The 26925-nt window shown below is 39.1% G+C and overlaps 1 protein-coding gene and 1 non-coding gene across 8 annotated transcripts in view; both read right to left on the bottom strand.

Moving 5' to 3' along the window:
- SPIDR (scaffold protein involved in DNA repair) overlaps positions 1-26925 on the bottom strand; it is a 590033-nt gene that overhangs the window by 90435 nt on the left and 472673 nt on the right. The window lies entirely within an intron of this gene.
- LOC132014724 (U6 spliceosomal RNA) lies at positions 11524-11627 on the bottom strand. The gene has a single exon (XR_009403378.1). It is a non-coding gene; the product is annotated as a U6 spliceosomal RNA (small nuclear RNA).

Below are 26925 nucleotides of genomic sequence, written 5' to 3'. Positions count from 1 at the left end.
ATTCTCTAGTTGCATCCGTGTTGTTGCAAATGACAAGGGTTCATTCTTTTTTAGTGCTGAATAATATTCCATTGCGTGTGCATGTATGTGCACGTGTGTGTGTCTGGATGTCCCTGTTCATTTGTCTATTGGTGGACACTAGAGCTGTTACCATAATTTTGGTATTATAAATAATGCTGCAAAAAAACATAGGGGTGCATAAACAATGAATTTTGAAACACTGAAAAGATATAAAATAAAATGGAAATAAAAAGAAAATAAAATGTGAAGTGGGTATAATTTTAAAAAACAAACAATCAAAAAACATAGGAGTGCATGTATCCCTTTGAATTAGGGTTTTTGTATTTTTTGGGTAAATACCCAGTAGTGTGATTACTGGATTATAGGGTAGTTCTACTTTTAACTTTTTAATGAAATTCCCTACTGTTTTCCACAGTGGCTGTTACCAGTTTGCATTCCCACCAACAGTGCATGACAGTTCCTTTTTTCCCACATCCTTGCCAGTACTTGTTTCTGGGGTTTTTTATTTTAGCCATTCTGACAGGGTGTGAAGTGGTATCTCACAATAGTTTTGATTTGCATTTTCCAGATGATCAGTGATGTTGAGCATCTTTTCACATGTCTATTGGCCATCTCTTTGTCTTTGGAGAAGTTTCTGTTCATGTCTTCTCCCATTTTTAAACTGGATTATTTGGCTTTTAGGTCTTGAGTCTTTATATATTTTGGATATTAACCCTTTATTGGAAATACCTTCTCCCATTTAGAAATACATTTAGAAATACCTTCTCCCATTCAGTAGGTTGCCTTTTAGTTTTGTTGGTGTTTCCTTCACTGTGCAGAAGCTTTTTATTTTGGTGTGGTCCCAATAGTTTATTTTTGCTTTTATTTTCCTTGCCTCAGGAGACATATCTAGAAAAATGTTGCTTTAGCTGATGTCAGAAAAATTATTGCCTCTGCTGTCTTCTAGGATATTTTTTGGTTTCAGGTTTCACATATAGGTCTTTCCCCCATTTTGAATTTATTTTTGTGTATAGTGTAAGAAAGTGGTCTAGTTTAATTCTTTTGCATGTAGCTGTCCAGATCCTCAACACCATTTGTTGAAGACTGTCTTTTTTCCCACTGTATATTCTTCACTCCTTTGTCAAAGATTAATTGACCATATAATTGTGGGTTTTATTTCTGGGTTTTCTACTTTGTTCCATTTATCTATGTGTCTATTTTTGTGCCAGTACTATTATTTAATTATATCTTCTTTTTTTCTTTATGACTTTTACCATAGAATTACTTAACATTCCAAAGGACCAACTCTGAGCTTTGCTTATTTACTGTTCCTTTATGCCATTAATTTCTACTGTTTATAATCTCATTCTATTTTCTTTGTATTTATTCTATTTTTTAACAATTTCTTATATTAGAAGATTAGCTCATTTATTTTGAGCCTTCCTTCTTTCTAAAGTGAGCTGTTTAGACTACAAAATTTCTAATAAATATCAAATTAATGATATCACATAAATTTTGATTTTTAGCATTTTTATTATTTACCAGTTCTAGGAATTTAAAATTTCCATTATTGTTCCTTTTTTAATCCATAAGTTATTTGGCAGTATTTAAAAAATTTCCTATAAGGATTTAAAATACGTATTTTTTAAATTAACTAATTTAATTGTACTAAGTCAGAGAATGTGTTTTCCAACAATGATACTTTTAAATTTATAGAAAATATGGCTTCGTTGTTAAGTAGAGGGTTTTGTACATAATGTATAAGTCATGTTATTTAAAAGAAATAAGTCATGTTATTTAAAAGAATGCTTTTTAAATATTCTGTCTTTACTTTTTTGTCTGCTTCCTTGATTACTTATTGCAGTATTTATCCCACAAATCAAAAGATTAAAATAACAATTTTTTCACAGTGTAAGTGGGTTAGAAATTCATCATCTTGATAGCATTTAGTGCCAGGCCCTCTTACTCTCAAAAGGCCACTAAGAGCCAGGCTGGCTATTACTATTCTTGCTTAGCACAAAATAGACAGACGATCAGAAGGATTTGGTATCTTGCCCAAGGCTGTACAGCATTAAATAAGACAATTCAAAAAATAAAATGAATATGTAGGGGTGCCTGGGTGGCTCAGTTGGTTAAAGATTTGACTCTTGATTTTGGCTCAGGTCATGATCTCAGGGTCCTGGTATCAAGCTCCCTGCTCAGAGGGGAGTCTGCTTGTTTCCCTCTCCCTCCACCCCTCCCTCTGCTCTCACATACATGCACATGCTCTCCCTGTCTCTCTCTCTCTCTCTCTCAAATAAATACATCTTTTAAAAAAATCGAACTTTAAAAAAATCAATGAAATAAAATGAATACATAAACATATTTGATATATCTCTTTAAATGCACAAAAATGGGAAATTATCAACATAATTTCCAGAGCTAAGCTCTATCTTACTTCAAGTTCAGGTGAAACTGATCTATATATTGCTGTAGTTTGCAATAAATCTCCAATAAATAAGAAGCATGTGGCCTAAGAGAACTCGCTGTGCTGATGGAATGTTCTATACCAAGTGTAGTCAAATGTGGTAGCCACTAGCCACATGGGGCTATTGAGTGCTTCAAATGTGGCTAATGTAAGGAAATGAATTTTAGATTTTATTTAATTTTAATTAGTTTAAATGTAAAAAACCACCCGTGGCTACTGGCGACCCTATAGGACAGCACCGTCTAAAGGCATAAGAATAAGAGAAACCCAAACTCTAAATAGTTAACTGGTTGAAACCTTTCAAAGAGCAGTAAATACAAAGTGACAGCATAACTGAACAAGAAGTAACAGTCTATATAAAAATATTTCCAAATTATGTTTTATCAAACACTAAAATTCAAAGATGTTAATAGGCATTCCTTGAAAATCATCATTATCATCAAGATGTTTCTAGCAATATTTTTTCTAAAATATACTTTACCATATCTATGGAGAAAAAATATATCAAAATCACATATCATTATTACTGTGTTGAATTCTCCTGGCAAATATATCTTATACCCTAGGACACCAGGAAATCCATGACCTGATGAACATGCGGTTTTAGGTCTGCTCATTGTGCATAAGACTGCTTATGCACATGGTACCCAGAAGAATTTACCATCTACCTTAAGACAACTAAACATTTCCACATATATGTATGACATCATTTAGTATGTTGTGGCTATAAGACATTTATATAGTAAAAAATTATTTTTTTAAAGATTTTATTTATTTATTTGACAGACAGAGATCACAAGTAGGCAGAGAGGCAGGCAGAGAGAGAGAGGGGGAAGCAGGGATCTCCCTGTTGAGCAGAGAGCCTGATGGGGGGGCTCGATCCCAGGACCCTGAGATCATGACTTGAGATGAAGGCAGAGGCTTAAACTACTGAGCAACCAAGGTGCCCCTACAAACTTAGTTCTAATGACTCTGTGAATGAAAAAAAATTATTTAAAAGTCAGGGTTCTGTGGATTATATTTAGGTCTGGATCAAATGAGTAAAAAGCTAGACTACTTCAAAATGAACAACTGGAGCCTTTGGTTTTATCAAAAATGAGGGGATGAGTTGTCTAACATAAAACAATTAATGTCCAATCCTCTTGACTTAACCTCAGGATTTAAAGCCCAAAAAGAAAGTGTAATGCAAGTTATTTGTTTCTATTGAAATTTTTAATATTGTCCCATTGCCTCAGGCCTCCATTATGTCTAATGAGAGGTCTATTCTTATTTCACTGGGTTCTCTTATTATATAAGGAGTCATTTTCACTTCTTGCTTTCGAGGTTTTCTCTTTATCTTTGGTTTTCAACGTTTTGATGATGTTTTATCTGGGTATGAATTCCTTAGGTTTATTCTACTTAAAGTTCTTGAACTTCTCAGATGAGTAAAGTTCACCGGTCAAATTTGAAATGTTCCAATCACTATTTCTTCTGCATTTTTTTCCTTCTGATATTTTTTCTGCCCTCCTCCCAACTCCCTTGACTTTCTGGCACACCCATTACATGTATATTGGTGCACTTAATGTTGTCCCACATTTCTATGAGGTTCTGTTTCATCTTCTTCATTCTTTTGTTTTCCTCCTTAGGATATTTGCAATTTGGGAGATTTCTATAATAATACAGAAATGATTTATTTTGGTGTGCCCTAATCCTACATAAAGATAGAGTTATTTGAAAGTCTTCACAAATACTTTTAATCTCTAAGATACTCTGTGGTAGTAAATTTGAGATTAAGTTTTAACATTCTATTGAAATTACCATATGCTTTTACTGAAGAATTTTAAATCTGATGAAAGTCTTCAAAATATGTAATGCTTCAGAGGAGTCAAGATGGTGGAGAAGTAGCAGGCTGAAACTACTTCAGGTAGCAGGAGATCAGCTAGATAGCTCATCTAAAGATTGCAAACACCTCTAAATCCAAGGGGAGATTGAAGAGAAGGAGAACAGCAATTCTAGAAACAGAAAATCAACCACTTCCTGAAAGACAGGACTGGCATAGAAGTGAATCCAAAGTGATGGGAAGATAGACCCTGGGGGGAGAGGCCGGCTCCCGGCAAGCGGCGGAGCAATGGAGCACAAAATCAGGACTTTTAAAAGTCTGTTCCGCTGAGGGTCATCGCTCCAGAGTCTAAACCGGGGTGAAGCCATGCGGGGTCAGTGTGGCCTCAGGTCCCGCAGGGTCACAGAAGGATCGGGGGTGTCTGAGCGTAGCAGAGCTTGAAGGTATTAGAACGGGGAAGCCGGCTAAAGAGACAGAGCCGAAGAGTGAGCTCTCAGCTCGGGGTTACCTTGAACCGGTTGCAGCCTGGGTGAGCTCAGAGCACGGCCAGAGGCCAGGGAGACAGGAGCAAATGGGCGCTGTTCTCTGAGGGTGCACTGAGGAGTGGGGCCCCGAGCTCTCGGCTCCTCCGGGCTGGAGACCGGGAGGGCGCCATTTCCATTCCCATCCTCCGGAACTCTACGGAAAGGGCTCAGGGACAAAAGCTCCCGAAAGCGAACCCGAGCGGATTACTCAGCCAGGACCCTGGTAAGGGCGGTGCAATTCCGCCTGGGGCAAAGATACTTGAGAATCACTATAACAGGCCCCTCGCCCAGAAGATCAACAAGAAATCCAGCCAGGATCAAGTATACCTACCAAGGAGTGCAGTTTCAAAACCAAGGAGACCACGGAATTCCAAAGGAGGAGAAAGCAAAGCATGGAACTCATGGCTATCTCTCCATGATTCTTTAGTTTTGCAGTAAATTTAATTTTTTCTCTTTTACAATTTTTTTTTCGTTCTTCTGCTAAATTTTTTAAACTTTTACCCTTTACTTTTTTTAATGTTTTTTTTACTAGTTTATCTAATATATATATATTTATATATATTTTCTTATTTTATATTTTTTCCTTATTCGTTTTCTTTTTTTAATTCTCTTTTTTTGGTTTCTATTATTTATTTCTGAACCTCTCTTTTTTTTTTTTAAAGATTTTATTTATTTATTTGACAGACAGAGATCACAAGTAGGCAGAGAGGCAGGCAGAGAGAGAGAGAGAGAGAGGGAAGCAGGCTTCCTGCAGAGCAGGGAGCCTGATGCGGGGCTCGATCCCAGGACCCTGAGATCATGACCCGAGCCGAAGGCAGCAGCCCAAACCACTGAGAAACCAAGGCGCCCCTTTCTGAACATCTTTTTATCCCCTTTCTCCCCCCTCACGATTTGGGATCTCGTCTGATTTGGTTAAAGCATATTTTCCTGGGGTTGTTGCCACCCTTTTAGTATTTAATTTGCTCCTTCATATACTCTTATCTGGACAAAATGACAAGGCGGAAAAATTCACCACAAAAAAAAAAAAAAAAGAACAAGAGGCAGTACTGAAGGCTAGGGACCTAATCAATACAGACATTGGTAATATGTCAGATCTAGAGTTCAGAATGACAATTCTCAAGGTTCTAGCCGGGCTCAAAAAAGGCATGGAAGATATTAGAGAAACCCTCTCGGGAGATATAAAAGCCCTTCCTGGAGAAATAAAAGAACTAAAATCTAACCAAGCTGAAATAAAAAAAGCTATTAATGAGGTGCAATAAAAAATGGAGCTCTCACTGCTAGGGTAAATGAGGCAAAAGAAAGAATTAGAGATATAGAAGACCAAATGACAGAGAATAAAGAAGCTGAGCAAAAGAGGGACAAACAGCTACTGGACCACGAGGGGAGAATTCGAGAGATAAGTGACACCATAAGACGAAACAGCATTAGAATAATTGGGACTTCAGAAGAAGAAGAAAGAGAGAGGGGAGCAGAAGGTATATTGGAGAGAATTATTGGAGAGAATTTCCCCAATATGGCAAAGGGAACAAGCATCAAAATCCAGGAGGTGCAGAGAACCCTCCTCAAAAATCAATAAGAATAGGTCCACACCCCGTCACCTAATAGTAAAATTTACAAGTCTTAGTGACAAAGAGAAAATCTTGAAAGCAGCCCGGGAAAAGAAGTCTGTAACATACAATGGTAAAAATATTAGATTGGCAGCAGACTTATCCACAGAGACCTGGCAGGCCAGAAACAGCTGGCATGATATATTCAGAGCACTAAACGAGAAAAACATGCAGCCAAGAATACTATATCCAGCTAGGCTATCATTGAAAATAGAAGGAGAGATTAAAAGCTTCCAGGACAAACAAAAACTGAAAGAATTTGCAAACACCAAACCAGCTCTACAGGAAATATTGAAAGGGATCCTCTAAGCAAAGAGAGAGCCTACAAGTGGTAGATCAGAAAGGAACAAAGACAATATACAGTAACAGTCACCTTACAGGCAATACAATGGCACTAAATTCATATCTCTCAATAGTTACCCTGAATGTTAATGGGCTCAATGCCCCAATCAAAAGACACAGGGTATCAGAATGGATAAAAAAACAAAACCCATCTATATGTTGCCTACAAGAAACTCATTCTAAGCCCAAAGACACCTCCAGATTTAAAGTGAGGGGGTGGAAAAGAATTTACCATGCTAATGGACATCACAAGAAAGCCCGAGTGGCAATCCTTATATCAGATCAATTAGATTTTAAGCCAAAGACTATAATAAGAGATGAGGTAGGACACTATATCATACTCAAAGGGTCTGTCCAACAAGAAGATCTAACAATTTTAAATATCTATGCCCCCAACGTGGGAGCAGCCAACTATATAAACCAATTAATAACAAAATCAAAGAAACACATCAACAATAATACAATAATAGTAGGTGACTTTAACACTCCCCTCACTGAAATGGACAGATCATCCAAGCAGAAGATCAACAAGGAAATAAAGGCCTTAAATGACACACTGGAACAGATGGACATCACAGATATATTCAGAACATTTCATCCCAAAGCAACAGAATACACATTCTTCTCTAGTGCACATGGAACATTCTCCAGAATAGATCACATCCTTGGTCCTAAATCAGGCTTCAACCGATATCAAAAGATTGGGATCATTCCCTGCATATTTTCAGACCACAATGCTCTGAGGCTAGAACTCAACCACAAGAGGAAGTTTGGAAAGAACCCAAATACATGGAGACTAAACAGCATCCTCCTAAAGAATGAATGGGTCAAGGGGCGCCTGGGTGGCTCCGTGGGTTGAGCCGCTGCCTTCGGCTCAGGTCATGATCTCAGGGTCCTGGGATCGAGTCCCGCATCGGGCTCTCTGCTCAGCAGGGAGCCTGCTTCTCTCTCTCTCTGCCTGCCTCTCTGTCTACTTGTGATCTCTGTCTGTCAAATAAATAAATAAAATCTTTAAAAAAAAAAAAGAATGAATGGGTCAACCAGGAAATTAAAGAAGAATTGAAAAAATTCATGGAAACAAATGATAATGAAAACACAACGGTTCAAAATCTGTGGGACACAACAAAGGCAGTCCTGAGAGGAAAATATATAGCGGTACAAGCCTTTCTCAAGAAACAAGAAAGGTCTCAGGTACACAACCTAACCCTACACCTAAGGGGGCTGGAGGAAGAACAAGAAAGAAACCCTAAACCCAGCAGGAGAAGAGAAATCATAAAGATCAGAGCAGAAATCAATGAAATAGAAACCAAAAAGTAAAAATAATAGAACAAATCAATGAAATTAGGAGGTGGTTCTTTGAAAGAATAAACCCCTGGCCAGACTTATCAAAAAGAAAAGAGAAAGGACCCAAAGAAATAAAAATCATGAATGAAAGAGGAGAGATCACAACTAACACCAAAGAAATACAAACAATTATAAGAACATACTATGAGCAACTCTACGCCAACAAATTTAACAATCTGGAAGAAATGGATGCATTCCTAGAGACATATAAACTGAAACAGGAAGAAATAGAAAACCTGAACAAACCCATAACCAGTAAGGAGATTGAAACAGTCATCAAAAATCTCCAAACAAACAAAAGCCCAGGGCCAGATGGCTTCCCGGGGGGAATTCTACCAAACATTCATTTATTTTTTTTTTTAAAGATTTTATTTATTTATCAGAGAGAGAGGGAGAGAGCGAGCACAGGCAGACAGAATGGCAGACAGAGGCAGAGGGAGAAGCAGGCTCCCTGCTGAGCAAGGAGCCCGATGTGGGACTCGATCCCAGGACGCTGGGATCATGACCTGAGCTGAAGGCAGCTGGTTAACCAACTGAGCCACCCAGGCGTTCCTCTACCAAACATTTAAAGAGGAACTAATTCCTATTCTCCTGAAACTGTTCCAAAAAATAGAAATGGAAGGAAAACTTCCAAACTCATTTTATGAGGCCAGCATCACCTCGATCCCAAAACCAGACAAGGATCCCATGAAAAAAAAAAAAAAGAACTACAGATCAATATCCTTGATGAACACAGATGCGAAAATTCTCACCAAAATACTAGCCAACAGGATTCAACAGTACATTAAAAGGATTATTCACCACGACCAAGTGGGATTTATTCCAGGGCTGCAAGGTTGGTTCAACATCCGCAAATCAATCAATGTGATACAACACATTAATAAAAGATATAACAAGAACCATATGATACTCTCAATAGATGCTGAAAAGGCATTTGACAAAGTACAGCATCTCTTCCTGATCAAAGCTCTTCAAAGTGTAGGGAGAGAGGGCACATACCTCAATATCATCAAAGCCATCTATGAAAAACCCACTGCAAATATCGTTCTCAATGGAGAAAAACTGAAAGCTTTTCCGCTAAGGTCAGGAACATGGCAGGGATGTCCATTATCATCACTGCTATTCAACATCGTACTAGAAGTCCTAGCCTCAGCAATCAGACAACAAAAGGAAATTAAAGGCATCCAAATCGGCGAAGAAGTCAAACTATCACTCTTCACAGATGATATGATACTATATGTGGAAAACCCAAAAGACTCCACTCCAAAACTGCTAGAACTTATACAGGAATTCAGTAAAGTGTCAGGATATAAAATCAATGCACAGAAATCAGCTGCATTTCTCTACACCAACAACAAGACAGAAGAAAGAGAAATCAAGGAGTCAATTCCATTTACAGTTGCACCCAAAACTATCAGATACCTAGGAATAAACCTAACCAAAGAGGCTAAGAATCTATACTCAGAAAACTATAAAGTACTCATGAAAGAAATTGAGGAAGACACAAAGAAATGGAAAAATGTTCCATGCTCCTGGATTGGAAAAATAAATATTGTGAAAATGTCTATGCTACCTAAAGCAATCTACACATTTAGTGCAATTCCTATCAAAATACCATCCATTTTTTTCAAAGAAATGGAGCAAATAATCCTAAAATTTATATGGAACCAGAAAAGACCTCGAATAGCCAAAGGGATTTTGAAAAAGAAAGCCAAAGTTGGTGGCATCACAATTCCGGACTTAAAGCTCTATTACAAAGCTGTCATCATCAAGACAGCATGGTATTGGCACAAAAACAGACACATAGATCAATGGAACAGTATAGAGAGCCCAGAAATAGACCCTCAACTCTATGATCAACTAATCTTCAACAAAGGAGGTATGAATGTCCAATGGAAAAAAGACAGTCTCTTCAATAAATGGTATTGGGAAAACTGGACGGCCACATGCAGAAAAATGAAATTGGACCATTTCCTTACACCACACATGAAGATAGACTCAAAATGGATGAAGGACCTCAATGTGCGAAAGGAATCTATCAAAATCCTTGGGGAGAACATAGGCAGCAACCTCTTCGACCTCAGCCGCATTGACATCTTTAGGAACATCGCCAAAGGCAAGGGAAGCAAGGGCAAAAACGACCTATTGGGGGATTTTATCAAGATAAAAGGCTTTTGCACAGCAACAGAAACCCTTAACAAAACCAAAAGACAACTGACAAAATGGGAGAAGATATCTGCAAATGGCATATCAGATAAAGGGCTAGTGTCCAACATCTATAAACAACTTATCAAACTCGCACCCAAAGAATAATCCAATCAAGAAATGGGCAGAAGACATGAACAGACATTTCTGCAAAGAAGACATCCAGATGGCCAACAGACACATGAAAAAGTGCTCCACATCCCTCGGCATCAGGGAAATACAAATCAAAACCACAAGGAGATGGGGCGCCTGGGTGGCTCAGTGGGTTAAGCTGCTGCCTTCAGCTCAGGTCATGATCTCAGGGTCCTGGGATCGAGTCCCGCATCCGGCTCTCTGCTCGGCGGGGAGCCTGCTTTCCTCTCTCTCTCTCTGCCTGCCTCTCCATCTACTCGTGATTTCTCTCTGTCAAATAAATAAATAAAATCTTAAAAAAAAAAAAAAACCACAAGGAGAGACCACCTCACACCAGTCAGAATGGCTAAAATGAATAAGTCAGGAAATGACAGATGCTGGCGAGGATGCAGAGAAAGGGGAACCCTACTACACTGTTGGTGGGAATGCAAGCTGGTGCAACCACTCTGGAAAACAGCATGGAGGTTCCTCAAAAAGTTGAAAATAGAGCTACCTTACGACCCAGCAATTGCACTACTGGGTATTTACCCTAAAGATACAAACATAGTGATCCGAGGGTCACGTGCACCTGAATGTTTATAGCAGCAATGTCTACAATCGCCAAACTTTGGAAAGAACCTAGATGTCCATCAACAGATGAATGTATAAAGAAGATGTGGTATATATACAGAATGGAATACTATGCAGCCATCAAATGAAATAAAATCTTGCCATTTGTGAAAACCTGGATGGAACTAGAGGGTACCATGCTTAGCGAAATAAGTCAATCAGAGAAAGACAAATATATGATCTCCCTGATATGAGCAAGTGGAGATGCAACATGAGGGGTTAAGTGGGTAGGAGAAGAATAAATGAAACAAGATGAGATTGGGAGGGAGACAAACCATAAGTGACTCTTAATCTCACAAAAAAACCGGAGGGTTCCTGGGGGGAGAGGGGTTGGGAGAAGGGGTGTGGGGTTATGGACATTGGGGAGGGTATGTTCTATGGTGAGTGCTGTGACGTGTGTAAAGTTGGTGATTCACAGACATGTACACCTGGGGATAAAATATATATGTTTATAAAAAAATAAAAAAAATTAAAATAAATATGTAATGCTTCACAAATTTGCGTGTCATCCTTGTGCAGGGGCTATACTAATTTCTGTAGCATTCCAATTTTAGTATAAGTGATACCAAAGTAAGCACTCATTATTATTATTATTATTATTATTTTTAATTTTTAATTATTTTAATTTAATTATTTTAAATTTTTAATTTTCTCTCCTTCAGATTGTGCAAGCTCAATTACTCTGGATTCCTGTTCTCTCTGAAGCCTACTGTTGAGCCTAGCTAGTGAATTTTTCATTTTAATTATACTTTCTAACTCCAGAATTCCCATTTGGTTTTCTTTTATTATGTTTTTTCATTATTCTCCATTTGATTAGACACTGTCATCATACCACCCTTTAATTCCTGAAACACGGTTTCCTTGAATTCTCTGAACATATTCATAATGGCTGCTTTGGAATTTTTGCCTGCTAAGTCCAATATCTGGGCCCCTTCATGTGCCTGCCCCTTTTTTCCTGCTGTATAGGTCTAGAGGGTACCATGCTTATCGAAATAAGTCAATCAGAGAAAGACAACTATCATATGATCTCCCTGATATGAGCAAGTGGAGATGCACCATGAGGGGTTAAGTGGGTAGGAGAAGAATAAATGAAACAAGATGGGATTGGGAGGGAGACAAACCATAAGTGACTCTTAATCTCACAAAAAAACCTGTTTCTTCACCAATCTTGTAATTTTTGGTTGACAACTGAGCACATTTGATACTACACTGTGGCAACTCTAGATATGGATTCCTCCTCTTCTCCAGGGGTTGATCCTATTGTTATTTCTATCGCAGTTTATTCAGTTGTCTACTGACTTGTCCAAACTACTTTCTCCTGCAGGCTTCAGTATCTGATGCCATCCAACCCCCTTTTTCGTTTTTTTTTTAATCTTTTCACATGCCCCTAGGTCAGCACAAGCCACTTTTCGGTGAAAGGTTATGCTTAAAACCCTCTGGAAGTTAGATTTTTACTCTAAGTGGGTGCAGACAACTACGCCCTTCTTGACTCTGAAAGTTTTACTGTGATACTAGGAGGATTCTTCTTGGCTGTGTCTTTCCCTTGATGCTCTCTGTTAAACTTCTGATTGCTTGGCCATTTCCTTGTTGATACAGTATCACAGAGCTTCAGGCAATCTTGGAATTGCTCTTCACCAAGATCCCTATTATTTTCAACAATGCCCTTAGGCATGGAATTGTACTCTGTTCCAAATAAAGTCAGCTCTCTCCCACAGTGCCTTAGAGCCTTCTTCCTTATAACCTGTCTTCCTCCAGGCAGAACCTCTGAGTCACTCATAGTACTGGGAGTTGAAGACAATATCCACTTCTCCTGGAGTTACACCTCTGCTCTAGAGTGGGTGCTGGGGCTGGTGGTGGTGGCATTGGTCTGGGACTGCCTCTCTGATGTGGTGCTTCTAGCCTATGGATAAATTGGGGTAGGACAACTGGACTAGTATTCTTGGCCAACCACACTTGGGGTAGAGCTACAACATGGGCTAGGAGATCTTCTACAGTGAAACTGTACTGGGGTGAGAGGGGACATCTTCTTGGCTGTAGTCCTGGAGTAAGTGCCCCACAATAGTCTTCATAAGACAAATTGTGTTGGGGGTGGGTAGGTTATGGCTCAGGAGCCACAGACTCCTTGTTCTTCCTGAAATTTAGTGGATTGTTTTGATTCTATTGACGGAATGTTTCTCCATTTTCTGTACGCCTTTAGGAAAATTTCCTAAAGCTTTAAATTATTAGTATTTTTAAGCTTTTTCCAGATAAAATGTTTATTAGGGAGAGAGTCCACTGTGACTTCACCCTGCTATTCCAGAAGCCAGTCTTCCATTTTTATCTTCAATGTGCTTCCATTAGAAATAATGATCCTCTGGATATTTAGCCTGTGCTGTGTAAGAAAACATAATGGCTATTTAGCCATTGCTTATAAGTTTTTAGAGTATTTGGACACTTTTCATTCCTAAGTGTGAGTTGTCCTTTTATTTCCTAAAAGACATCTTGATTTGCTTGAACACAATAAAGGAGTCAAGTACAAAATTACCAAGTCAGACAAAAGAAGTACAGTAGATGCAGTGGGGCACAGAACTCTACAGAGCCATGATATAAACATTGTAAGAGTCTTAGTAACAATGGCAATTATGGGTTTTTCACTGTACACTAAAAGAGAGGCCTGACTTTTTGCTGAGCAAGGAGCCTGATGTGGGGCTTGAGCCCAGGACCCTGGGATCATGACCTAAGTTGAAGGCAGATGCCTAACCAATTGAGCCATCCAGATACCCCTAAGATGAGTCTTGAAGAAGGAAAGCCAATCATGCAAAAGCTTGAGAGAAAAGGAGTTAAAACAGAGAATATAGCATATACAAAATCCTGTGATGGGAAAGAGCGTTTCCATGTTTAGGAAATTGAATGAAGGCTAGAAAATAAGAGAGAGGGATGGAGAAAGAAAGAAAAAGAGAGAAAGAGAGAGAGAAAGAAAGAGAGATTAGGAAAGTAATAATATGATAAAGACTGATATTTGGCGATTTCAATGCATTATTCTCTTTTTCAATGCATTATTATTAATTTAAAATCAAGTTTTACATTTATAATAAAAATTAAAATGTTGATAAGCATTTTTAAAAAAAGGAGAAAATGGGATGGGAGGAAAGTACTGGGTTGGGGAAGGAACGAGAGGCATCATTCTGGTGGAGTCACATGGCTGGGCATGGCTGGCACAGTGATGCCTGATAGTGGCTGAGGTAAAGGCCATATGATGATGGCCATGGGGAGGCTAAGCTGAAAGAACAGCAGAGGTTGTAAATAACTGCCATGTGTGTCTGCCTGCACACCTACCTCCTGCCATCAATGAGTCAACAATGGGGTGACACTAAAAGGTGTTAGATAAAATTTGTTTTCAGAAATACAACGCTTAGGACAGGGTGGAGTATGGTTTGAACAGAAACTTATAGAGAAGGTACAAGTTCATTCCTCTAATCAATGACAAATTCCTGATAGGAAATAATGAAGTTGCAAAGTGGTATTGCTCCCAGGACCCTGAGACCATGACCTGAGCCAAAGGCAGAGGCCCAACTGACTGAGCCACCCAGGCGCCCCTATAGAGTGTTAACAGATTTTTAAACTAGTTAACAAATATTAAACATTAGGAGATTTTATACAAAACTCCAATTTACTGTTGTCTGGCAGCACAGGGTCAACACTCGTGGATGAGGCACTAGCTTGTCAGTGGCGCCTGCTCCCACCCTTGATTCCCAACCCTCACACAACTACTGTTGTCTCTTGGCCTCTTTGGCCTCTGTCAGCATGTCAGCACACATTAGGAAAACATTTCAAGGAGGAGACAGAACAAGGTAGTGATGATAGGTAAGGCTCAGGGAAGAGTCTATACTTGCCTAAGCTCTCTTAAGGAGGTTAAGAGGAAGTGGAGAATAAAGGCAGCCTCAGGGACAGGCAGACCAGATGTGGGTTAGAGAAGTTACAGAATCCAAAGGCTGGTCAAATGACTTGAGCCATTTAGCAGGCAAGGATGGAGCTAATTAACACAAAACATGGAAACCCAAATTGGTTAGTAGAGGATGCTACTCAAAGCAGGGTGGCAGTGAAGTGGAGGGGCTGGAGTTCCAGCCTTGTCACTACCACTGAGACATATTTTCTGGTTGTTCTCTAGAGGCCTTTTCAGTTATTTCAGTCTAAGATGGAATATAACAGCATCTGAGGTCTCTGAGCAGACACTGTAACAGCATGTGGCCATGCTCATCAGGACAACTAGTAGATACCAGCACTGTCCTTAGTAAGCTCTGAAATACTGTGAACTTAGCTGCTAGCCAAGTCACATGGAGATTAGGAGATCTGACATTTTATTTTATAATTTTTTAAAAGATTTTATTTATTTATTTGAGAGAGAGAGAAAAACAAGTAGATCTGTGCTGAGCATGGACCCTTACCAGGGCTTGATCTCACGACTCTGAGATAATGACCTAAGCTGAAACCAAAAGTCCACCAATTGAGCCACTCAGGTGCCCCAGGAGATCTGACATTTTAAAGTTATGTGATGGATCAGTGTTAATAAAATTGAGTTTCTACTTTGGGAAGCAGTTGAGTATACCCTTTTGCTTTCTTGCTCTAGAATACCCACTGGATAAGGCAGATGTGTACATTCAGCAATACCAAATCTGTGCTGCCAGTGATGTGCAAGCTAGGCCTCAGGCCACAGGTGACCTTTCACACTCACCCTGGCACTGAGCACTGTTGGTAGATACCCTACACCTAGTGTGAGAGGGACACTGCAATTTTTAGAAGTGATTAACTTCAAACAGCAAAGAGAAAATGTCTTCTCTTTGCAGTTTGGAAGTAGGATGTTAGTGGTTTGAATAAGAACTGTATTCGTTCAGTGAGACAATTTGACATTGAAAATTCTTGGCATAAAGATCTGGCAAATGAATGCCACTTATTTAAAATCAATGTTTCACCCATGTCTAAAATGTAGGCCCTCATCCATGTAAGATCCCTCCTCTAATTTTCATGATTTTAAGAATGTGATTTTCATGATTTTAAGCATTTTAAGCATGTGGTGCAGGGGAGTAGCTGGTCTACAGAAGAGGGGCTGTTTTAAGCTCTGCTGTTTTACATATTATTTAAAAAATTTTTTTATTGTGTTATGTTTGTCACCATAAAATACATCATTAGTTTTTGATGCATTGTTTCAAGATTCATTATTTACGTACAACACCCAGTGCTCCATGCAATATGTGCCCTCCTTAATACTCACCACTAAGCTGACCCCTTTCCCCACCCCCCTCTGTTTTACATATTATTAATATATTTATTTGAGAGAGAGAGAGAGAGCGAGAAAGAGAGAGAGCGCACAAACCAGGGGAGAGGCAAAGCAGAGGGAGAGGGAAAACAGACTCTCCGTCGAGCAAGGAGCCTGATGTGGGACTGGGATCATGACCTGAGCTGAAGGTAGATGCTTAACCCACTGAACCACCCAGGACCCTTGAGCTCTGCTGTTGATGGATGTGACTATGCACCTGGCTATGCACCTGTATAATCCAGATTAATTTAAATCTGTTTCATACCTACTAAAATCTTGCACTTCATCTGTGCTCAAAATCTTGGTTTCCTTCACCCACTGGGCAAATTTACTATTACAAATGCAGTTAATGGATAAGATTATTCTCTAATCAGGTGGCCACGCTCCTAAGTCTATAAGCAGATATGTGCACCTTGGTGAAGGGGCTTGGAGAAAAGTGCTTGATAATAGTGCAAAGATACACTATTCCACACAGAAATGGCATTGCCATACATGAAACCAACTTTGTGATGCTGTCCTTGTCATCCAGCTACTGCAGTTCTGTTTGTAAAATAAAGCTCTACTCTGGGTGAAGCCACAATCATGAAAATACCCACAGTCTTCAGCTTGCCCCTGCCCCTAGCCAGCCACACCCCACCCCTCCCAGCCCAGAAAATAAGATAGCAGTCAAAAAAGTAGTTCAAGAATCTCCTGTTTAGCCACCAGGAGTCATTTGGCAGGACTTTTGATTCTATGTGTTTCTGAGCCATGAGGGTGAGGCTGGGACCACGTTGGAAGATCTGACTAAAACTGGTGCCAAATGAAACTACATTCCACAGTACATTCCCACCAGCATAAAATAAAACAGATAAGAAGCTCACTGTTCAATCACATTCACATCATGTTGGAAGTATAAAAGTCCATTATGGAGTTAATATTTGTCTTTAAGAATTTTTTTTCCTTCTCTTACCAGCTTAAGGACAGATCATGCTAATTAAAGAATACTTTAAAAGAATTCTAAAAATCCATGTATTGTTAATTTGCAAAAGCAAGAACAAAGCACAAGGAATAAGTTAAACAAAACTGTGAATCTGTAAAGGGAATTTCAGTGAGACTCTAATTCCTCTTTGAAGTTTCAAATGTTCCTCCCCAACTTTTGAAAAATATTCATATTTCCCCTTCCTTTCACTCACTGGCTCAGTTTCACAGAAACACAAGAGAAACAGGCTTGTGTGCGTGTGTCTATGCATGTACACAGAGAGAGGAGATTACGTGAACATGTGGGATGTTTACCCGGGTTATGGGAGCAGTTCTTAGCAGTCCACCAAGAATTCCCGGAATTAGAGTCAGTCTGGCTGCTTTCTTCTAGGTCAGTGTCAACTTAAGCAGCCTCTAAAGATCAACAAGGTTCTCTCTCTCATATTATAATTTCTTACTAAGCCTCCATTTTAAGGAAGGAATGGAAGAAATTGGAGGACAAAGTGAGAGGGGAAAAGCAAGAAAAAGAAAAAAGGGGAGGGAGAAGGGGGAGAAGAAAAGAGAGTTTGGATATGAACAGTGGGGGAGGAAGAATCACAGAAAAGAGGGAGGGAAGAAGAAAAGCAGGAGGGAAGGACAGCAGAGGGCTGAGTGGGTGGAGGGCCTTTCCCCAGCTCCACCAACCCACTCGGCAGACGGGAAACCAGATACAGCAGGACATTGTGTTCTTCTCCTGAAAAACAACCAGACTGTGCTCCTAAAGTAAACAGTTAATCCTGTTGTTTATCTTTGTAACATGAGGAGATGTTAACAGGATGATTTCTACTTCACAGAAATGTGGTTTTTTTATTCATTAAAAAATCATATTTTCTCTTTGGTATAAGTATGACATACAAACTTTCTAGTATCAGTGAACAGGAAGGAATAACAATCTATCTTTGCTAAAAATGACTGAACTAAAGGCAAAAAACCTGAGAAAAACCTTTTCTTCACTCAGGCATCCTATTTAATTTTGGAAAATCCTGCATTACTGAATCAAACCAAGTCAAACCAAAACAAAATCTGTTGTAAGTTTGGCCCACTCCAAACTTTGATTTTGGGTATTGCTTGTGGAGATAAAACTATTACTGGGCCAAGACAAGAGTAAGAAGAATACATTTTATATGTTAATAGAAGTTTGCCCACAGAACAAATTTTCAAAGCTATATAGTTATTCTTATACATTTTTATTAGTTGCAATTTTTATGGAGGTAATTGTGGAATCACAGGCAATTTTAAGAGATGCTATAGAGCTTGTATGTACACTTTGTTCAGTTTCCCCCAGTAGTGTACTCTTCTACTAGCAAATAATGGTATAACATCACAATTGACATTGACACAATGACATTGACACAATCCATCAGTTTTTTTTAGATTTCACAAATTTTAGTTGTTACTGTGCATGTATTCATGAATGTATTCAGCGCTATAAAGTTTTACTGCCTGTGTAGGATCCCATATCCAGCACCATGGTCAAGAATGTGAACAGTTCCCTCTCCCTTAGGCTGTCTTTTATAACCTGCTTCCCACCATCTCTGCACCCATCCCAACATCTAGATGTTATTAATCTGTCCTTCATTTCTAAAATTCTGCCATTTCAAAATATTATAAAAAACAGAATCATCTAGTATATAATCTTTGGGATTGGAATTTTTTCCCCTCAGCACAGTTCCCTGGTGATTAACGTAAGCTATTATGCTTTTTATTTTTATAGCAGCTTTGAGACATAATTTATATGCCATAAAATTTACCCCATTGATAAAAGCAATAAGTGGCAAAATACACATAATATTTGTTATTTTAACCTATTTAAGGAGCAATTCAGTAGCATTCACTATATTCACAATGTTCTACAACCAACAACACTATCTTATTCCAGAATATTTTCATCACCCCAGAAGGAAATCTCAGTCTACTAAAGCAACCTTCTCATCTTCCCCTCCCACAAGTACCTGAAGACAACTAATCTACTTTCTGTCTCTACGGATTTGCCTATTTTGGATACTTCACATGAATGGAATCATGCAATATGTGGCCTTTTGTGTCTGTCTTCTTTCACTTAGCATAACGATTTCAAGTTTCATTCACATTGTACATCATTCATTTTTGTTGATGAATATTCCATTTTGGGCTTATTTCCACTGTTCTGCATTTATGAAATAATGGTGCTAGGAACATCTATGTAGGAGTTACATGGATATATGTTTTCGATTCTAACTGCCTATATACGTAGGAGTGGAATTGTTAGGTCATATAGTAACCCTATGTTTAACATTTTTTTTTTTAAAGGCTTAAAATGTGGGGTGCCGGGTGGCTCAGTGGGTTAAAGCCTCTGCCTTCGGCTCAGGTCATGATCCAGGGTCCTGGGACTGAGCCCTGCATCGGGCTCTCTGCTCAGCGGGGAGTCTGCTTCCTCCCCCCTCTCTCTCTGCCTGCCTCTCTGACTACTTGTGATCTCTGTCTGTCAAATAAATAGATAAAAATCTTAAAAAAAAAAAAAGGCCTAAAATGTATTTTACTAAGTTGATGCTACATTACTGATTCATTTCTCAGAAAAACTCCAAAGACATCAGGAACAAATAAAACACGATATACCAATAAAAAATGCACACCATAAGTACCTAAGATAGACTAGGTTAAGAGCTACTGTCTGACCTTCAGCATACAGTAACCCTGTTCCTAAGATTGTACTAGGCCTATCAAGAGAAGTTGTGAACAACAACATCATGGACAAAAAAGGGCCAATCCTGCGTTGTCCTTATCCAAGAAAAAGGTGGAGGTATCTTAATACAAGATTTTAAAAAAACTATATCAAAATGAAAATCCTTAAGAGAAAATGTCTTCCTTAAGGCATGATGGGGTAATATATGTGATAGAACTATAGGTATGTTGTCTGTGACCTCTGTGGACAGTTGCCTGAATTCCCATCTGTGAGTGAATGGAGCAATGGGACTAAGTTCATTGGGGGATGTTCTTGTGGTGTATGTGGCAGTGTCTCTAGTGTTGTGAGGTATAGGAATGAAAAAGCAAGGAGAAGAGGATGGACATAAAATGGAATGATCAAAATTAATGGGGGCTCTAACTGGATTCATTTTGTCATGGTTCTACCCTGCACCCAGGCCCTCAATAATCACATGACACTTCAGGAAAACACCCTACACAGAATCCATTAGTTAAATAATATACAACACAGAACTGATTGGTTAAATATAGCTCCTCCCTTGCACTCTATATTTGACTTTTGAGGAAATGCCTAACTGTTTTACAAGGTGGCTGCACCATTTTACATTTCCACTAGCTGAGTATGAGGGTTCCAATCTTTCCACATACTCACTGATACTTATTACTGTCTGCTGTGTTTATTATAGCCATACCAGTGGGTGTGAAGTAGTATACCACTGTGGGTTTTGGTTTGCATTTCCCTAATGACTAATGATATTGGCCATCATGTACTTCTTGGACATCTGTATATCTTCTTTGGAGAAATGTCTATTCATATCCTTTGACCATTTTTTATTTGGGTTATCTTTTTATGTTGAGTTATATTAGTTCTTCATATATTCTGGATACAAGTCTCCTGTCAGATACGGGATTTGCAAAAAATTTCTCTCATTCCCTGGGTTGTCTTTTTATTTTCTTGGTGATGGCCTTTGAAACAGAACTTTTTAATTTTGACAAAATCCCATTTATATATTTTTCTTTTGTTTTATATGCTTTTGGTGTCATAGGTAAGAAACCACTGCTTAATATATAAGGTTATGAAGCTATAGTCCTATGTTTTCTGAGAGCTATAAAGTTTTTTGTTCTTATTTTTAGGTCAATAATCCATTTTGAGTTTACTCTTGCATATGGTGTGAGGCAAGGGTCAACTTAATTCTTTGGCATGTGGGAAGTGAAGGGGAGTAGGGGAATGGGATGGAAGGGAAGGGAAGTAAAAAAAAAGGTTCAACCCTGCAGAACAGAGGATTTAGAATTTTAGAGTCTATCATTGGCAAAGAGTTGTACAAATGCATCTATACTCTCTAAGGTACATAGACTAAAATTGCTGCTGTATTTATTTAGGTCCAGTCAATACAGAGCAGAAGTCACTGGCCAGTATCTTCTTTCATCTAGTTCCATTACTTTACCATCATTATGCAGAGGACTCCCAAAGCTCTACCTTCTGATCCAAAATTGTTATTCCTCCTATGCATTACCTCTTTGTGTAATGTGGCCCCTACCATTCTCAGCTACTGTTTCAAAACCTGAGAGCACTTTTTCTTTTTTTCACATCTAGTTGTTATAGCCTATCCATTTACCTTCATATCTATCTTTTTAATATCATTATTCCTTCTCATTCCTGTTATCATTTTCTTATTTTGCTTGTGACCTTTTTTGCTCAACAGGCTTCCTAACCTCATTCTTCCTTTTTCCCTAACCCCTTCTAAAGGGACAAAATTAATCATGTCACTCGACTAATCACAGACCTTCAAAGGTATCCTAATGACTTCTACATGTCTCAACACAGGTCTGTGAGTCGAAGAAGATCAAATTCCTACAACCATTTCCCCACCTGAGTCTTGGCTCCCATTAGCTCCTCTCAACTAATCTGATATTGTCACTTCCACTTGTCTAAGTATGTTCATTTTCAAAATCAAACTCAAATTCCGTATCTTTCATGAAGGTACCTCTCATTCCAATAGTGATAACAGTTCTTCCTTTTTCTTTGTAATCAATGTGGTTCTTTTGCCTTGACTTTTTTTCTTTTTATATATCTATGTTTTTATTTATTTGACAGAGATCACAAGTTTTTTCCCTTACTTTAGTTATCACATTCTACTCTGTATTATAAACACTTGCATACATCTTTTTTCTCTACTTTTTGTTTGGAAGTTTCTTTATTTTCCCCTTTTTCATTAAGTTTTTTTTTTCTTAAGGATTTTATTTATTTATTTGACAGAGAGAAATCACAAGTAGATGGAGAGGCAGGCAGAGAGAGAGAGAGAGAGAGAGAGGGAAGCAGGCTCCCTGCTGAGCAGAGAGCCCAATGCGGGACTCGATCCCAGGATCCTGAGATCATGACCTGAGCCGAAGGCAGCGGCTTAACCCACTGAGCCATCCAGGCACCCTTTCATTAAGCTTTTAATTTTAATTCCAGTATAGTTAAAATACAATGTCACATTAGTTTCAGGTGTACAATATAGTGATTCAGCAATTCTATATATTACTCAGTTCTCATCATGATAAGTGTACTCTTAATCTCCATCACCTATTTTACCCAACTACCACCCCCAATTTCCCTCCTGGTAACTATCAGTTTGTTCTCTATAGTTAAGAGTCTGTGTCTTGGTTTCTCCCTTTTTTTCTTTCCTTTGCTCATTTGTTTTCTTTCTTAAATTCCATATGAGGAAAATCATATGGTATTTGTCTTTCTCTGCCTTATTTTGCTTAGCATAGTACTCTCAAACTCCATCCATGTCATTGCAAATGGCAGGATTTCCTTCTTTAAAAAAAAATATTTTATTTATTTATTTGACAGAGAGAGAGGGAGCGAGAGCAAGAGCGAGCTAGCACAGGCAGGGGGGCAGCAGGCAGAGGGAGAGGGAGAAGCAGGATCCCTTCTGAGCAAGGAGCCTGATGCAGGGCTCAGTATCAGGACCCTGAGATTATGACCTGGGCTGAAGACAGATGCCTAACCAACTGAGCCATCCAAGTGCCCTGAGATTTCATTCTTTTTTATGGGTGAATGATATTCTAATATCTGTATCTGTATCTATCTATCTATGCCTTCTTTATCTACTCATTAATTGATGGACACTTAGTCTGTTTTCATAATTTCTCTATTGAAATAATGCTGCTAAAAACCACAGTGGGGCATGTATCCCTTTGAATTAGTGTTTTTGTATTTTTGTCTACCCAGTAGTGTGATTGATTGCTGGGTCATAGGGTAGTTCTATTTTTAACTTTTTTTTTTTTTTTAAGATTTTATTTATTTCTTTGACAGAGAGAGAAATCACAAGTAGACAGAGAGGCAGGCAGAGAGGGAGAGGGGAAAGAAGGCTCCTTGGTGAGCAGAGAGCCCTATGTGGGGCTCAATCCCAGGACCCTGATCATGACCTGAGCCGAAGGAAGAGGCTTAACCCACTGAGCCACCCAGGTGCCCCTATTTTTAACTTTTTGAGGAAGCTTCATGCTGTTTTCTACAGTGGTCAAACCAGTTTGCATTCCCACCAACAGTGCATAAGTGCTGTTTTCCCCCACATCCTCTCCAATGCTCTTTATTTCTTGGGTTTTTGATTTTAGCCATTCCAGCAGGTATAAGATGCTATCTCATTATAGTTTTAATTTGCATTCCCTGATAGAGAAATTAAATTAAATTTCAAATGATATGATATAGATGAAATGATATAGAAATAAAATTAAAATTGCATTTTAATTTGTATTTCCCTGATGATATAGAAATAGATCCACAATAATATGGTCAATTAATCTTGACAAAGGAGTAAAGACTGTACAGTGGGAAAAAGATAGTCTGTTTGACAAATGGTATTGGGGAATCTAGAGAGCTACGTGCAAAAGAATTAAAGTGGACCACTTTCTTATACCATCCATAAAAATCAACCCCAAGTAGATTAAAGATCAAAATGTGAGACCTGAAACCAAAAAAAATCCTAGAAGAGAGCACAGACAGTAATTTCTCTGACATTAGCCATAGTGACATTTTTCTAGATATGTCTGCTGAAGCAAGGGAAATAAAAGCAAAAATAAACTACTGGGACTACATCAAAATAAAAAGCTTCTGCAGAGTGAAGGAAACAATCAACAAAACTAAATAAAAGGCAACCTACTGAATGGGAGAAATATTTGCAAATGATATATCCAATAAAGGGTTAGTACCCAAATACATAAAGAACTAATACAACTCAACAGCCCAAATGCAAATAATCCAATTAAAAAAATGGACAGAGAACATGAACATACATTTCTTCCAAGAAGACAAACAGATGGCTGATGGACATGAAAAGATGCCTAGAAGTTTCTCGAGGGCAGGGATTGTATTTCTTATTCCCTATGTACCTAATATAACTCTTAGCTCACAGCTTTATACATTACAGATGATACACATATGCTTGGTATACCAAGTTGAATTAATCAACAGGTATTTTTTTAGTTTTTTGGGGATAGAAGGTATAAGATGCAGTTCATACCCTCAGGAACAGTAACATGTACTTAAAATGATTCCTACAGGTAATTCATAAGGTGAGACTTCTACATTCTTCTAAAGTATAGGTATGGGAAGGGAAGTATTAGTACTCCCGTGAAGTATTAAGAACAAAATAAATGCGATTCGGGGTCTCTTCTGATTCCATACAAATTTTAGGATTATTTGCTCCAGCTCTTTGAAAAATACTGGTGGAATTTTGATCGGAATGGCATTAAAAGTATAGATTGCTCTAGGCAGTATAGACATCTTAACAATGTTTATTCTTCCGATCCAAGAGCATGGAATGGTCTTCCATCGTTTTGGGTCTTCTTCAATTTCTTTCATGAGTGTTCTGTAGTTCCTCGAGTACAGATCCTTTACCTCTTTGGTTAGGTTTATTCCCAGGTATCTTATGGTTCTTGGTGCTATAATAAATGGAACTGATTCTCTAATTTCCCTTTCTGTATTTTCATTGTTAGTGTATAAGAAAGCCACTGATTTCTGTACATTGACTTTGTATCCTGCCATGTTGCTGAATTGCTGTATGAGTTCTAGTAGTTTGGGGGTGGAGTCTTTGGGGTTTTCCATATAAAGAATCATGTCATCTGTGAAGAGAGAGTTTGACTTCTTCATTGTCAATTTGGATACCTTTTATTTCTCTTTGTTGTCTGATTGCTGTTGCTAGGACTTCTAATACTATGTTGCACAAGAGTGGTGAGAGTGGGCATCCTTGTCGTGTTCCTGATCTCAACGGGAAGGCTGCAAGCTTTTTCCCATTGAGGATGATATTTGCTGTGGGTCTTTCATAGATAGATTTGATGAAGTTCAGGAATGTTCCCTCTATCCCTATAACTCTGAAGCATTTTAATAAGGAACGGATGCTGGATTTTGTCAAATGCTTTTTCTGCATCAATTGAGAGGACCATGTGGTTCTTCTCTCTTCGCTTATTAATTTGTTCTATCACATTGATTGATTTGCAAATGTTGAACCATCCTTGTAGCCCAGAAATGAATCCCACCTGGTTATGGTGGATAATCTTTTTAAGTGCTAAGGAAATGTTGAAAAACAAAAATAAAACTGGGGGCATCACGTTACCCAATTTCAAGCTTTACTACAAAGCTGTGATCACTAAGACAGCATGGTACTGGCATAAAAACAGACACATAGACCAGAGGAACAGAGTAGAAAGCCCATATATGGACCCTCAACTCTATGGGCAAATAATCTTCGACAAAACAGGAAAAAATATGCAGTGGAAAAAAGACAGTCTCTTCAATAAATGGTGCTGGGAAAACTGGACAGGTATATGTAGAAGAATGAAACTCAACCATTCTCTTATACCGTACACAAAGATAAACTCAAAATGGATAAAGACCTCAACATGAGACAGAAATCCATCAGAATCCTAGAGGAGAATATAGGCAGTAACCTCTTCGATATCAGCCACAGCAACTTCTTTCAAGATATGTCTCCAAAGGGAGGGAGGAGTAAAGATGGCGGAAAAGTAGCAGGCTGAGACTACTTCAGCTAGAAGGAGATCACCTAGATAGCCTATCTAAAGATAGCAAACACCTACAAATCCATTTGTAGATTGAAGAGAAGAAAAACAGCATATTCTAGAAACAGAAAAACAACCACTTTCTGAAAGGTAGGAATGGCGGAGAAGTAAATCCAAAGCGACGGGAAGATAGACCCTGGGGGGAGGAGCCAGCTCCCGGCAAGCGGCGGAGCAACGGAGCACAAAATCAGGACTTTTAAAAGTCTGCTCCGCTGAGGGACATCGCTCCAGAGGCTAAACCGGGGAGAAGCCCTCGCGGGGTCAGCGTGGCCTCATGTCCCGCAGGGTCACAGAAGGATCGAGGCTGTCTGAGTGTCGCAGAGCTTGAAGGTATTAGAACGGGGAAGCCGGCTACAGAGACAGAGCCGACAGTAAGCTCACAGCTCCGGGGTACCTTGAACCGGTCACAGGTTCGGTGAGCTCAGGGTGTGGCCGGAGGTCAGGCAGACGGGAGTTACTGGGCGCTATTCTCTGAGGGTGCACTGACGAGTGGGGCACTGGGCTCTCGGCTCCTCCGGGCCAGAGACCAGGAGGCCGCCATTTGTATTCCCGTCCTCCGGAACTCTACGGAAAGAGCTCAGGGAACAAACGCTCCTGAAAGCAAACCCGAGCAGATTACTCACCCCGGCCCCGGGTAAGGGAGGTGTAATTCCGCCTGGGGCAAAGACACTTGAGAATCACTACACCAGGCCCCTCCCCCAGAAGATAAACAAGAAATCCAGCCAAGACCAAGTTCACCTACCAAGGAGTGCAGTTTCAATACCAAGGAGAGCAGCAGAATTCCAGAAGAGGAAAAAGCAAAGCACGGAACTCATGGCTTTCTCCCTATGATTCTTTAGTCTTGC

This window comes from Mustela nigripes, chromosome 3 (assembly GCF_022355385.1).
Source record: "Mustela nigripes isolate SB6536 chromosome 3, MUSNIG.SB6536, whole genome shotgun sequence".
NCBI lineage: Eukaryota > Metazoa > Chordata > Mammalia > Carnivora > Mustelidae > Mustela > Mustela nigripes.
The sequence above is the reverse complement of the archived record's forward strand: the minus strand, read 5'-3'. Positions and strand labels throughout refer to the sequence as shown.